We start from the raw sequence: 16,319 nt of genomic DNA, 5'->3' as shown, positions 1-16,319 counted from the left end.
CAGCAGGGGGGTCATCCACCTGGCCACGAGGGTGGAGGGTGCGCCCTACCCCCTGGGTGCGCCCCCCTGCCTCATGGGCCCACAGTGGCCCTCCTCCATTTATCCTTTCACCCACACACGCCTTCTTCCTCCCCCAAACACGAATATCCAGCTCAAACCCGAGTCCAAGCTCATTTTGCTGCCATTTGCGATCTCCTTGCTCAAAGCACCTCTCAGAAAACTGCTTGGGGAGATTGTTCCTTGGTATGTGAATCCTCCATTGGTCCAATTAGTTTATGTTCTAGTGCTTTATTCATTGCAAATTTTTGCTACCTAGGTGACCATGTTCTTGAGCTTGCATGTCAAATTTATATGGTCAAAAGTAGTTTTGATGCATGATATAGGCCCTAGGCACTTGTAGGAGTAGTTGCTATCAATATTATTGAGTTTGGTTTACTTTTATTTTGAAGTTACTAAATTTCAGAAATTTTTCAGAGGAAGAAATATGCTTAGGAAAATGTTCCAAGGTGGTTTCTCAAGGAAGCAAGGACCCATGCTTGCAATGCGTGATGTTGATGAAGAGCCACCAGGAGACGCTCCAGTGCGTCCTTGTGAGTGACCTTTTGAAAACTTTATGGATCGAGCAGGAATTAAGGAAGAATTTAACGCATATTTGCATAACGCTGATCTTGTGAGCTTCGAGGAAGAAAAGTGCAGCCAGTATCACTATCTCACTAGTTCCTTTGTGAGGAGGTTTGAATTTTCATCTTCACGTAATTCTCCAACTGTCTTGTTTGATCTTTACGAAAATTCTTACACTATGGACTTAGAGGATTTTACCACTGCTTGCAAACTTCCACAATGGGGTAGTATCAGGGATCCTCGCAAATCTGAATTTAGAGATTTTCTTGCTAGTATAACTGTGGGAGAATCTAGAGATATACCACAAGCTACCATAGGGAGCATTCACTTTCCTGCTATACATTATTTTGCTCTCTTCATAGGTAGATGCATTAATGGTAAAGATGAGGCATGTCACATGTGTGTCCTTGACCTCAGTATTCTTAGGAGTGCTGTGTTAGGAGACAAATCTTATAATTTGGGAGCCATTGTTGCACGTAGGTTGCATCTTAATAGATTTAATGAAGATTTCTTTGGTGGAATTTATATAACCCTCATAGCTAACTTTCTTGGTATAGCCATGCATGAAGATGATATTGAACTACCTCCTGCTTACCTTGACTTTAATGCTATGGTTCACCACCAGTTTGTCGAGAGGAATGAATCACCCCCCCGTGGCCATAGACCAACTTAGGACAAAAGCCTAAGCTTGGGGGAGTACGTATTTCTCACCGACATTACATTTATGTTCACACACTCATTGCCAGATGTTGGTGCTCATACTTTTTCATTGTATCATCCATGCTAGTTTATTTCCCTTTTTATGCTTTCTTCTTGTGTGTTTGATAAACCTTAAGAAAAACCTAAAAAAATTAGTTGTAGCTTTTAATTAGTTTACTTTCCATGCTTGTAGTAGTAATTAAAAAGGAAACCCAAAAAGATTTCCTGTTCTTCTTTTACTTGTTGGGAGCTCTCCCGTGTAAATAGTTTTATTTCTTTTCTTTTCTTTGGTAGTCGATATGAGAAGACCATAATTAAATTGTTGAAGTGACTCTTATATGCATTATTGTTGATCTGACAAAAGAGCCCATATTGCCTTGTCTTCTCCTGTTTATTGAATGCTTGCAGATTCTAGCTTAGTCCAATGCACGTGCACTATTATTATTATCCACATCGTTCGTTCGTGCAGGTGAAAGGCAATAATGATGATTATATGATGAACTTATTGAGATGAGAAAAGCTGGAATGAACTCGACCTCTCTTGTTTTTGTAAATATGATTAGTTCATCGTTCCTGATTCAGCCTATTATGAATAAACATCTTTGCAATGACAACTAGAGATAATAGTTCTTGTGCCATGCTTGACTAGCTAGGAGCTTATAATGGTTTACCTTGCGTGCCAACATGCTATTAAAATGGTTGTGATGTGGTATGAGAGGGTGGTATCCTCCTCTGAATGATTTAAGTGACTTGACTTGGTGCATGTTCACGCATGTAGTTGAAACAAAATCAACATAGCCTTCACGATATTTATGTTCATGGTGGATTATATCCTACTCATGCTTGCATTTGGTGTTGATTAATTTTAATGCATGTTCATGACTGTTGTCGCTCTCTAGCTGGTCGCTTCCCAGTCTTTTGCTAGCTTTCACCTGTACTAAGCGGGAATGCTGCTTGTGCATCCAACTCCATAAACCCCAAAGTTATTCCATATGAGTCCACCATACCTACCTATATACGGTATCTACCTGCCGTTCCAAGTAAATTTGTATGTGCCAAACTCTAAACCTTCAAATAAATATCCTGTTTTGTATGCTCGAATAGCTCATGTATCAACTAGCTAGGGTTGTCCGTATCTTCCATGTTAGGCGGGTTATTCTCAACAGGAGTGGACTCTGCTCCTCACTCACGAGAAAAATGGCTGGTCACTGGGATGCCCAGTCCCATGCTTTATGCAAATAAAATCAAAATAATTCCAAACAAAACTCCCCCTGGGACTCTTGTAAGTTGGAGGCACTCATTGTTTCGAGCAAGCCATGGATTGATGCTTGTTGGTGGAGGGGGAGTATAAACTTTACCATTTTGTTTGGGAACCGCCTATAATGTGTGTAGCATGGCAGATATCGCCATCTCTTGGTTGTTATGTTGACAACGAAAGTATACCGCTCAAAATATTATTCACCTCTATTTCAAAACCGAGTTCTGGCACCTCTACTAATCCCTGCTTCCCTCTGCGAAGGGCCTACCTATTTACTTTCATTTGAGTCATCATCCTCTTATTAAAAAGCACCAGTTGGAGACCACCGCTGTCATTTGCATTTATTACTGTTAGTTTACATTGAGTATGACTTGACTAGATCTTTTTTACCATGAATTACAATGTCTAGTCAGTCCTTGGTCTTTAAAGGTGCTCTGCATTTATGTTCTGCGGTCTCAGAAAGGGCTAGCGAGATACCATCTTGTTATATCATATTATGATTGTTTTGATAAAGTGTTGTCATCCGAGATTTATTATTATTGCTCGCTAGTTGATTATGCCATTGATATGAGTAAACTTAAGACCTAAGCGTTATTGTGAATGTGGTTAGTCATAATCTTTCCTGAAAACTTGAATGCTGGCTTTACATATTTACAACAACAAGAGCAAACAGAGTTTGTAAAAGTTTTTCTTTATCACTTTCAGTTTATCAACTGAATTGCTTGAGGACAAGCAAGGGTTTAAGCTTGGGGGAGTTGATACGTCTCCGTCGTATCTACTTTTCCAAACACTTTTGCCCTTGTTTTGGACTCTAACTTGCATGATTTCAATGGAACTAACCTGGACTGACGCTGTTTTCAGCAGAATTACCATGGTGTTATTTATGTGCAGAAACAAAAGTTCTCGAAATGACCTGAAACTTCACGGAACAACTTTCCGGAAATAATAAAAAATCCTTGCAAAAGATGAAGGCCAGGGGGCCCACCACCTGTCCATGAGGGTGGGGCGCTCCCCCTACCTCGTGGGCCCCCTGGAGCTCCTCCGACCTCAACTCCAACTCTATATATTTGGTTTCAGGGAGAAAAAAAATCAGAGAGAAGGATTCATCGCGTTTTACGATTCGGAGCCACCGCCGAGCCCTAACACCTCTCGGGAGGGCTGATCTGGAGTCCGTTCGGGGCTCCGGAGAGGGGAATCTGTCGCCATCGTCATCATCAACCATCCCCTATCACCAATTTTATGATGCTCACTGCCGTGTGTGAGTAATTCCATCGTAGGCTTGCTGGACGGTGATGGGTTGGATGGGATCTATCATGTAATCGAGTTAGTTTTGTTAGGGTTTGATCCCTAGTATCCACTATGTTCTGTGATTGATGTTGCCATGACTTTGCTATGCTTAATGCTTGTCACTAGGGCCCGAGTGCCATGATTTCAGATCTGAACCTATTATGTTTTCATCAAAATATGAGAGTTCTTGATCCTATCTTGCAAGTCTATAGTCACCTATTATGTGTTATGATCCGTTAACCCCGAAGTGACAATAATCGGGATACTTACCGGTGATGACCATAGTTTGAGGAGTTCATGTATTCACTATGTGCTAATGCTTTGTTCCGGTACTCTATTAAAAGGAGGCCTTAATATCCCTTAGTTTCCGTTAGGACCCCGCTGCCACGGGAGGGTAGGACAAAAGATGTCATGCAAGTTCTTTTCCATAAGCACGTATGACCATATTCAGAATACATGCCTACATTACATTGATGTACTGGAGCTAGTTCTGTGTCACCCTAGGTTATGATTGTTACATGATGAACCGCATCCGGCATAATTCTCCATCACCGATCCATTTCCTACGAGCTTTCCATATATTGTTTTTTGCTTATTGACTTTTCTGTTGCTATTGCTATCATCATTACAAAATACCAAAAACATTACTTTTGCTACTGTTACCTTTTGCTACCGTTACCACTACTATCATATTACTTTGCTACTAAATACTTTGCTGGAGATATTAAGTTTCCAGGTGTGGTTGCATTGACAACTCGGCTGCTAATACTTGAGAATATTCTTTGGCTCCCCTTGTGTCAAATCAATAAATTTGGGTTGAATACTCTACCCTCGAAAACTGTTGCGATCCACTATACTTGTGGGTTATTAGTAAGCTTCAACTGTCTTGCCGTTCTGTTTCTCAAGGCATGTTTGAATCATGCGTTGGTATGTGGCGCCGACGTTCTTGAGCCCGAAGGGCATGTTGTTGAAGCAGAATGGCCCATATGGGGTAATGAATGCTGTTGCGGCTTTATCGGACTCCTTCATTTTGATTTGATGGTATCTGGAATATGCATCCAGGAAACACAATGAGTCGTGTCCTACGGTAGCATCAATGATTTGATCAATGCAGGGGAGGGGATCCTTAGGGCAAGCCCTATTGAGGTCTTTAAAATCGACGTACAACCGCCAGGATTTGTCCTTCTTTGGTACCATCACCAGGTTTACGAGCCAGTCCAGATGTTTTATTTCTCTGATGAATCCGGCCACAATTAACTTGGCTAGATCCTCCCCCATAACTTGATGTTTGGGTTCGGAAAAGCGCCGTAGTGTTTGCTTGACCGGTTTATATCCCTTTAATATATTGAGACTGTGTTCGGCCAACTCGCGTGGGATTCCTGGCATATCAGAAGGGTGCCAGGCGAATATATCCCAATTCTCGCGTAGGAACTCTCGTAGCGCGACGTCAACCGTTGGGTCTAATTGTGCTCCGATGGATGCTGTCTTCTTGGGGTCTGTTGGATGGACTTGGAATTTGACTATTTCTTCTGCTGGTTTGAAGGAGGTGGATTTGGGTCGTTTGTCTAGGACCACATCATCCCTGTCCACCGTAGAGCGCAGCGCGGCTAATTCTTCGGCCGCGAGGGATTCAGATAATGCCTCGAGGGCCAAGGATGCAGTTTTATTCTCGGCACGAAGTGCTATGTTCGGATCACTAGCTAGAGTGATTATACCGTTGGGCCCAGGCATCTTAAGCTTCATGTATCCGTACTGGGGTACCTCTTGGAAGCGCGTAAATGCATCTCGCCCTAAGAGGGCGTGATACCCATTGTTGAAAGAGGCCACTTGGAAGGTTATTTCTTCGGACCGATAATTCTCCAGTGTGCCAAATACCACGTCGAGTGTTATTTTTCCCGCACACCGCGCCTCCCGACTGGGGATAATTCCTCGGAAGGTCGTGCTGCTTTGCTCAATGCGGCTCCTGTCTATTTCCATTTTGTGGAGTGTATCTTCGTAAATGAGGTTTAGTCCGCCGTCGCCGTCCATGAGGATCTTGGAAGCTGAAAGCCGTCCACAATTGGACTGAGGACCAAGGCGGCTGGTGCTCGGACTGTCCTGTATTTTGGTTCGTCGTCGGCATTAAAAGTGTAGCGACCAGACCTCAAATAGTCTGATCTCTGTGCTCCGGTGTCATCCCTGGATCAGTAATGATGACACCACACAGTACTCGGAGGATTTATAGCAGAGTAGCAATCACACACTTATTACATCGAGTGTCTCAAAAGAGAACTTATTACAATAAATATGGCTTAAGGCCATCTAATAACGATAACAACGGAAGGCTTGGAATATAAGTGAGTCCATCAACTCCAACGGCATCACTGAGTATAGAACCATGACCTAAAACTCCTTAATCGTCGTCTGAAAAGTCTGCAACATTAACGTTGCAGCCCGAAACGGGTCAGCACATGGAATATGCTGGCAATGTGACAGATAGAGAGTAATGGAATGAAACAGCTATACTATATGCATATTTGGCTGGTGGAAAGCTCTATGGTTACAGTTTTGCGTAAAGCCAATTTTTCCCCACTGCAAAGGAATAAATTTTATTTAACTATCATGGTAGTTGTTAAACATTGAGAATGGTTGACAACATTCTCAATCCCAATTAAGCATCATCATTAAACATAACCCATCAAAATTAATTTAGAGTAACATGTTGAGATTCACATGAAAATCCAGGTACTAGATACTCAAGATGTCCATAACCGGGGACACGGCTAACCATGATTAGTTTATTACACTCTGCAGAGGTTTGCGCACTTTTCCCCACAAGACTCGATCGCCTCTGTTTGGTTTCTCGCACTACAAGGTGTTTGAGAAGACGGATTGTGACGCCCGGATAGTTAAGCTACAGTGAACCTCCGCTAATGATGCCACGTCACCTCGGATTACTGTTTATAAACTCGCGCCAGTTCAAAACCTAGTTCAAACTTTAAAAATTAAGCAAACAATAAAAGTTTTCAAATCTTAAAACAAAATGTTCGGGGTGAACCAAATATTACATAGGTAATTATGATGGAGAAACCATACCTTTATAAGATAGTTAAATACTATAAGATAATTGAAACAGTAGTGAAAACTATTATATACTTTTAAATATTAATTAATTACGAAACTAATTTAGCTTGGGTAGCAAGCTAATGTGGCAGTGGCATATTTGTTAACAGCAAATTAGGCGCCATTATAGTATTTTACAAAAACAAAAATAAATGGAAACTAAAAGAAAACATAAAAGAAAATAAAGAAAAAGGAAAATAAATAAAAGAAAGAAACTAACAAAAAAAAGAGGGAGCCCCCTCCCACGGCCCACTGGTCCAGATGGCCTCGGTGCCAAATAGGCCGGCCCAGCCAGCGCCTACCTCACCCCTGGGGCGACCGAACCCTAGCGGTTCCTCCCCACTCGCACCCACTCACTCCCCCCTCGATCCACTCCTCCTTCTCTCCTCCCACTGGATCGGGCCGACGCCCCGCGCCCCCCCACGACGCCGGCGCCCCGTCCCCATCGCCAACCCCGCCGCCCGCCGGCGACGACCCCCCCCCCCCCTCGCGCCCGTGCCACGGCCTCCCCCTCACCGGACCCCGCCACCTCCCGTCGCCCCGTGCTGACGCCGTCGCCAACCACCGCCGCCCCCGACGCCTTACACCCGCGCTGCCGCCGAACCTCACCGGACGTCATCGCCCCTCTCCTTCGCCCATTCGTTCCAGATCGGGACCATGCCTCCCCGACGGCGCGACGTCGCCGGATCACTGAGGCCACCTCGCCCCGCCGTACCCGGCCGCGGTCATCGCTGCTTCCGGCGAGCCGCCCCGCGCCGTCGCCACCAACGGGCCCCCCTTGCTGGCCCGCATCGTTCTAGATCGAGGCAACCGCCTCGACCTCGTCGCCGGACCACCGCGTCGCCGCCCGTCGCCGCCTAGTCCTCCACCTCCCCGACGGACGCCTTCCCCGACCTCCTCCCCGTCGGCGCCATCGCGCCTCACCGCCGAACTCCCCTACAACGGGGGTGAGAACCCCATCCCCGTGCTACCCTCTCCCCCCGTTCCGCTGTTGACCCCTGGCCGCCTCCGGCGCCGGCCCGCGCCCGCGCTGGCCGCCGTGGCCTCGCCGCCGCCGGGCACAGCCCTAGCCGGCCTCGTCTCCCCTCGCGTGGTGGGCGCCTGGGTGCGCCCTGCACCCACACGCCCGTAACCGCCCGCACACTCACGGGGCTCCGCCCCAGCAACCACGCCCGAGCCCGATAGGCCCCTCTGGGCCCATGACAAACGGAGCCCACGCCCTAGAACAAGAATTAAAAAAAGATTTAAAAAAATAAAAATAAATAAATAATTAATTAAAATAATTAAAATATTAATTAATTAATTAAAGAATTAATTAACTTAATTAATCCTGATTAGACTAATTAATCATTTAATTAACCTGACTAATCTACTAATAAGATTAATTAATTTAGTTAGTTAGTTATCAGTCAATGACACGCGGGACCCACCGTCAGGTTGACCAGTCAACCCTCTTGACTGCTGACATCAGCATGACATCATGCTGATGTCATTAATCTATTTTTCGAATTAATTTAAATAATTAATTAAATTCCAGGAATTAATAAAATCTTTAGAAAATCATATCTTTTAATCCGTAACTCGGATTAAAATATTTTCAACATGAAAGTTGCTCAGAACGACGAGACGAACCCGGATACGCAGCCCGTTCGTCCACCACACACTCCTAACATATCAAACACGCAACCTTCCCCCTTCGGATCATCTGTCCGAAAACACGAAACACCGGGGATACTTTCCCGGATGTTTCCCCCCCTTCACCAGTATCACCTCCTACATCATTAGGTCACCTCTAGCACCGCGTATTGCCATGTTACGCTTTCTGATACTTTGATTGCTCTGTTATTTATTGTGTTCCCCCTCCGTTACTTCTTTCCGATAGACCCCGAGACTGCCGGCGACCCCCAGTTCAACTACGGTGTTGATGATTCCTCCTTGCCAGAGCAACCAGGCAAGCCCCCCCCCCCCTTGATCACCAGATATCGCCTATTCTCCTCTATACTGCTAGCATTAGAGTAGTGTAGCATGTTACTGCTTTCCATTAATCCTATTCTGATGCATAGCCTGTCGTTGTTGCTACAGTCATTGATACCTTACCCGCAATCCTAGATGCTTAGTATAGTATGCTAGTTTATCATTATTGGCCCTACATTCTTGTCAGTATGCCTTGCTATACTATTGGGCCGTGATCACTTGGGAGGTGATCACGGGTATATACTATACATACATACATACTATACAGATGGTGACTAAAGTCGGGTCAGCTCGATGAGTACCCGCAAGTGATTCTGATGAGGGGGCTGAAAGGACAGGTGGCTCCATCCCGGTAGAGGTGGGCCTGGGTTCCCGACGGCCCCCGACTGTTACTTTGTGGCGAAGCGACAGGGCAGGTTGAGACCACCTAGGAGAGAGGTGGGCCTGGCCCTGTTCGGCGTTCGCGGATATTTAACATGCTTAACGAGATCTTGGTATTTGATCTGAGTTGGCTACGAGCCTATACGCACTAACCATCTACGTGGGAGTAGTTATGGGTATCCCGGCGTCGTGGTATCAGCCGAAGCACTTCATACGTTAGCGACGGAGCGGCGCGCGTCGGATTGGAATGTAAGCCTGCTCTTGTATTAAGGGGGCTAGTCCTGCTTCCGGCCGCCCACGCAACGTGCAGGTGTGCTAAGGGCGATGGGCCCAGACCCCTGTGCGCTTAGGTTTAGACCGGCGTGCTGACCTCTCTGTTGTGTCTAGGTGGGGCTGCGACGTGTTGATCTTTCGAGGTCGGGCATGACCCAGGAAAGTGTGTCCGGCCAAATGGGATCGAGCGTGTTGGGTAAGTTGGTGCACCCCTGCAGGGAAGTTAATCTATTCGAATAGCCGTGATCTTCGGTAACAGGACGACTTGGAGTTGTACCTTGACCTTATGACAACTAGAACCAGATACTTAATAAAACACACCCTTCCAAGTTCCACAGACAACCCGGTGATCACTTTTCCACAGGGCGACGAGGAGAGGATCGCCGGGTAGGATTATGCTATGCGATGCTCTTGGAGATGCTACTTGGAGATGCTACTTGGAGGACTTCAATCTACTCTCTTCTACATGCTGCAAGACGGAGGCTGCCAAAAGCGTAGTCTTCGACAAGATTAGCTATCCCCCTCTTATTCTGGCATTCTGCAGTTCAGTCCACTGATATGGCCCTTTACACATATACCCATGCATATGTAGTGTAGCTCCTTGCTTGCGAGTACTTTGGATGAGTACTCACGGTTGCCTTGTTCCCCCTTTTCCCCCTTTCTATACCCGATTGCTGCAACCAGACGATGGAGCCCAGGAGCCTGACGCCACCGTCGATGACGACTACTACACTAGAGGCGCCTACTACTACGTGCAGCCCGCTGACGACGACCAGGAGTAGTTTAGGAGGATCCCAGGCAGGAGGTCTGCGCCTCTTTCGATCTGTATCCCAGTTTGTGCTAGCCATCTTATGGCAACTTGTTTAACTTATGTCTGTACTCAGATATTGTTGCTTCCGCTAACTCGTCTATGATCGAGCACTTGTATTCGAGCCCTCGAGGCCCCTGGCTTGTATTATGATGCTTGTATGACTTATTTATGTTTTAGAGTTGTGTTGTGATATCTTCCCGTGAGTCCCTGATCTTGATCGTACACGTTTGCGTGCATGATTAGTGTACGATTGAATCGGGGGCGTCACACGGATGACCGAGACATAGTCTTTCAGAAGCGCTAGCACCTTACGATCGGGTAGACCGTACCACCTACATCCCCTACATCTGCTAGTCTACCACTATAAGAGTTCGCACGACTTAGTCAACTATGCTAGAGCCCATAATAGCTTGTGGCTGCACACGAAAGTTTCTAGTATGAATAGTCTCATGATCCCTTTGAGCCTGGGTGGCGGTCCAAAAGAAAACAGGCAAGTCCTGGAATACCCAGGTGCCTCAATCCACCCAGATGTGTGTTTAAGTTGCCACCTTAGATAAACCATTAATTAACAAAACTCACATCTGTCATGGATATCACTCACCCAATCCACGTCTACTAGCATAGCATGGCATAATAAGCAAATGTAGAAGTAACTCCCAAAGGTTTGATAATAAACAGGTAATAGGTACTACCTCAACTACTTCCCTTCCCACAATTTAAATAGATCCTACAATGTGTGAGGATTGATCTAATGCAATAAAACTGGGTAGTAGAAAAGGTATGATCAAAGTGTTACTTGCCTTGTTGATGATCCGGGAAACCTAGCGATTCGAAGTAACAAGCGGCGCACTCCGGGTATTCTATCGCAGACAAACAAACAAGCATACAATAAGTACTCATATAATACACAGGTAAAACTCAAATAAGAGATCTAACCAGAAGGTTCAACTTAAGAACTCCGGTTGGCAAAAAGAATCAAATCGAACGAAGCAACGAAAGTCAAACGGCGAAAGAAAACAACTTTGTTCTACTAATCTGGATCTAGGTCAAATTTTACAGTGGAAAAAACTTGTTTAAGTTGATTAAACAGATAGAGGGTTTCGAGACGAAACTCTAGGCGCTTGAATCGCCTGATTCCGATAAACGAGCGAAAAGTTATACTAAAACGAAAATCGGATCAGGAATCGCGATCAGAAAAATCGCGGATTTAATCCGAGAAAAAGAAAAACGACGTACGTTCGCTAGAACGAACGAACAGATGAACACTCGCTATTTAAATAAACCGGAAAAACCGATCAATTTAAAAAAACTAAATCTAAAAAAACTGATGGAAAAATCGATGGTTTTTCTAAAAATAAAATATAAAAAACCGGCGCGGATTTTGAGGTGGCGGCGAACATCGGCGAGCGTGCAGCGGCGGCGGCGGCGGGAGCGGCGCGGGGCAGCTAGGGTTTCGGGGTTGGGCGCTGGCTCTCCTGGCTGGGCCTCTTCCCCGGCTTTTAAAGCCTGCCCCGGGCCGGTGTCCAGGTCGGACACGGCCCGTAGGTCGGTGCGTGTTTTTTTAAATAATTACGCGCAGAAGAAAAATAAAAAAGAAATACTAAACGGACTCCAAAAATTCCGAAATAAATTTTCACGAGCTTCTAAAATCAAGCCGCACAAGGTGAACATTTATTTGGGAACCAAATGCAATTTTGAAAAATGCACATTTTTTCCTAAATTCAAATAAAACAGAGAAAAACTCCGAAATAAAATCTTATTTGATTTTATTATTAAATCCTCAATATTTCTTTATTTTGGGAAAGTCATTTTATTCCCTCTCTCATATTTTCGTAATAGAAATAATTGATGATAAAATAAATAAAATCAAATGATCCTATTCTCAAAATTTGAGAAAACTCAAATATGAAAATAACGAAATCCCCAACTCTCTCCGTGGGTCATTGAGTTGCGTAGAATTTCTAGGATCAACCAAAATGCAAAATAAAATATGGTATGCAATGATGATCTAACGTATAACATTCCAAATTGAAAATTTGGGATGTTACAAAAAGTTATAGCCGTGTCGTTCCAAGGTTTTATTGCTGCTATTCGATAGACTTCGGCGAGTCCGCGTAGTGCTCTCTTGCGCCTATTGTTTGAGGCGAATGTCTCAAAGATCGTCAGTACTTTGGGGTCGTTGTCCTCTGGGGGGTGTTGTTCTGGGTTATTCTTGGTGAGGATATCCTCGCCGCTCTTGGCCACTTGCCGGAGTATCCAACATGCTCTAAGGGTATGTGTTGGTATGTTATTCGGTGCTGCGTGTATTTTGCATGGCCCATCGAGCCATCCTTCCAGAACGGTTCCGCGCCCCATATTGGACTAGTATTTCTTTACCATTGAGCCAGGCGTGTTGCAAGGGTGCACCCTTTTCGCCAGAATGAGGGGTTGAGTGGGGACCGATGATTCCCAATGAGTTGCTTGAGTTTTCCAGGCGCTTTCCATTGCACTGTACTTCTGTACGATAGTTGCGAAGTCAGCTAAGTGTAGGATGTGACGACAGTTGATGGCGTTGAGGATTCCTTCATCCCTGCAATTGTTGTGGAACACTGAGATTGCTTCCTCGTCGCGACAATCTTTAATCTTGTTTTTGACAAGAAGGAATCTGGCCCAAAAGTGGTGGACCGTTTCCTGGGATTGATGTTTTATGCTAATGAGAGCGCTTGTATTTGGGTGGGTGGGTGGATTTAAATCTGAACCCTGCCCCAGTTTTGGATCCGGAGTCTGAAGGTCTTCCGAACTTATAAGATCGGGCTCCGGGATGTCCACTAATTTCTTAGGCCCGTTGTCTGATTCTATGTTCGGAGGGCAGGATGCTTCACCTCGTGGGTAGGTGTCCGGCTCTTTGAGACCGGAGATCCGGACATAGTCCATCCTTAATATGGAGGAAGAGTTATCGACTCGCTCCTCGACTACCGCTATATGGTGGGTGATCGGCGGAGATTTGATTTCTCTCCGATCAGGTTTAAGCCCAATCTGATCGTAGTCTGTAGCGACCCCCAGGGCAGCGATGCAATCTAGGATCTCGTTTAAAGACGAAAGCTCCGCTGGATCCATCTGCTTGGAGTGTTCGGAGTTGATACAAAGGGAGTTTTCGATGACCCGAGAGGTCATCGTCGGCTTAATGACCGAACGGGCGGTCATGGTAAAGCTGCCCAGCCGGAGGGTTTGGCCTGGAGCCAGCGTTCCTCCGGTGGTGATATTATCCTTGAGAACAAGGTGAGACATCGATCTTTTATTCGACGTCATAGTGGAACTCTCAATGAAAGCACTAATGTCGGTGTCAAAACCGGCGGATCTCGGGTAGGGGGTCCCGAACTGTGTGTCTAAGGTCGATGGTAATAGGAGACATGGGACACGATGTTTACCCAGGTTCGGGCCCTCTCTATGGAGGTAATACCCTATGTCCTGCTTGATTGATATTGATGAATACGAGTATTACAAGAGTTGATCTACCTCAAGATCATAATGGCTAAACCCTAGAGGTCTAGCTTGTATGGCTATGATAATAAATCTCCCCTATCCGGACTAAGTCCTCCGATTTATATAGACACTGGGAGGATCTAGGGTTACATAAGGTCGGTTACAAAGAAAGGAATCTACATATTCGACACCAAGCTTGCCTTCCACGCCAAGGAGAGTCCCATCCGGACACGGGCACAATCTTCGGTCTTCGTATCTTCGCATCCCATCAGTCCGGCCCATGGCTAACAGGTCGGACGCCTGAGGATCCCTTAGTCCAGGACTCCCTCATGGGGTGTGCAAAGGTTCAAGCCACATTGCTCGAATCAATGATATTTAGCTCATGCCTTAACTCGCGAAATCTTGCTTCATCCAAAGGCTTCGTGAAAATATCTGCAAAGTTATCATGAGTGTTGACATAGTTGAGCTCGATGTCCCCTCGCCTAATATGATCCCGGATAAAGTGATACCGAATCTCAATATGCTTCGTCTTGAAATGTTGCACCGGTTGAGAGAAATCTTGATGGCACTTTCATTGTCACACCAAAGAGGCACTTTTTCAGAAATGACACCGTAATCCTTTAAAGTTTGCCTCATCCAAAGAAGTTGTGCACAACAACTACCAGCCGCCACATACTCCGCTTCGGTGGACGAGAGAGATACACAAATTTGCTTCTTAGAAGACAAACTCACCAAAGAGCAACCAAGAAATTGGCATCCTTCGGAAGTGGACTTCCTATCCACTTTGTCTCCCACCCAATCAGAGTCCGAATAGCCTACAAGCTTGAACTTTGCTACTCTTTGGTACCATAAGCCAAAGTTTTGGGTATGAGCCAAATATCGAAAGATTCATTTGACCGCCGCAAAGTGGCTTTCCTTAGGTCCAGCTTGAAACTGTGCACAAATTCCCACACTCAACATGATATCCGGTCTGGATGCACAAAAGTAAAGCAAGGTGCCAATCATGGAGCGATATACCTTTTGATCCACCGCTTTACCATTGGGATCTATGTTTGGAATTTGACGGGCATTGGAGTGGAAGCCGGCTTGACATCACTTAGCTTGAATCTCTTGAGCATGTATTGAGTGTATTTAGCTTGGTTGATGAGGGTCCCTTCTCTTCTTTTCTTGACTTCGAACCCAAGAAAGAACTTCAACTCTCCCATCATGGACATCTTGAACTTTGAGGTCATGAGAGCAGAAAATTCCTCATTGAAAGCTTTGTTAGGAGAACCAAAGATAATGTCATCAACATATAGTTGGCACACAAACAACTCCCCTTTGACCTTCTTAGTAAAAAGAGTGGGGTCGATTTTCCCAATTTCAAACCCACGACCTTGCAACAACTCGGTAAGGTGGTCATACCATGCACGTGGGGCTTGTTTAAGGCCGTAGAGTGCCTTATCAAGTTGGTACACATGATCAGGGAAATAGGGATCCTCGAACCCGAGGGGTTGCTTGACATACACCAACTCATTAATAGGACCATTAAGAAAATCACTCTTCACATCCATTTGTTGCAACTTGAAGTTATGATGAGAAGCATAAGAAATCAACAAACGAATAGATTCAAGGCGAGCAACGGGAGCGAAGGTTTCACCATAGTCGATACCCTCGACTTGGGAGTAGCCTTGTGCTACCAAGCAAGCCTTGTTGCAGACAATAATCCCATGAGCATCTTTCTTGTTCTTGAATATCCACCTGGTTCCAATGACATTATGGTTCCCGTTGGCCTTGGCACCAATCTCCACACCTTGTTGTGCTCGAAGTTGTTGAGTTCTTCATGCATGGCGTTCAGGCCAATACGGATCTTCGAGCACCTCATAGACCTTTTGGGGTTCAACACAAGAGACAAACACATGATCCTCACAATAGTTTGCCAATTGTATGTGAGTGCTTACCCCCTTTCGAATGCTTCCAAGCACATTTGTCATGAGATGACCCTTGGTAGAGAGCTTGGATGCAATCTTGGCGGAACGACGCTCCAATTCCTCCTCAGGAGTGAGTTGAGGAGCGGTTACTTGATCATATTGAGCATCGTCTTGAGCTTGTTCTTGATCTTGAGCTTGCTCTTGGCCTTGAACTTGCTCGGAGGAGAGAACTTGACCTTGGGCATCACTTGGTGGTTCAACACCATCTTGAGGTTGATCTTGCCCTTGGTCTTGTTCATGAGGTTGAGGGCCTTCACTTTCTTCTTCGGAAGCATGTGGGCCTTGGGTTGGTGATGGTTCCATTTGAGTGGAACATTGTCCTTATCCTTTGGCCACAAGGGGTTCCTCAATGGGTAGGATAAAACCAACACCCATTCTTCTTATGGCTTGGGGAGGAATTTCATCACCTACATCAAAAGTGCCACTTTGCTCCACCCTGGAGCCGTTATTCTCATCAAACTCCATGTTACATGTCTCCTCA

This window comes from Triticum aestivum, chromosome 7A (genome assembly GCF_018294505.1).
Source record: "Triticum aestivum cultivar Chinese Spring chromosome 7A, IWGSC CS RefSeq v2.1, whole genome shotgun sequence".
NCBI lineage: Eukaryota > Viridiplantae > Streptophyta > Magnoliopsida > Poales > Poaceae > Triticum > Triticum aestivum.
The sequence above is the reverse complement of the archived record's forward strand: the minus strand, read 5'-3'. Positions refer to the sequence as shown.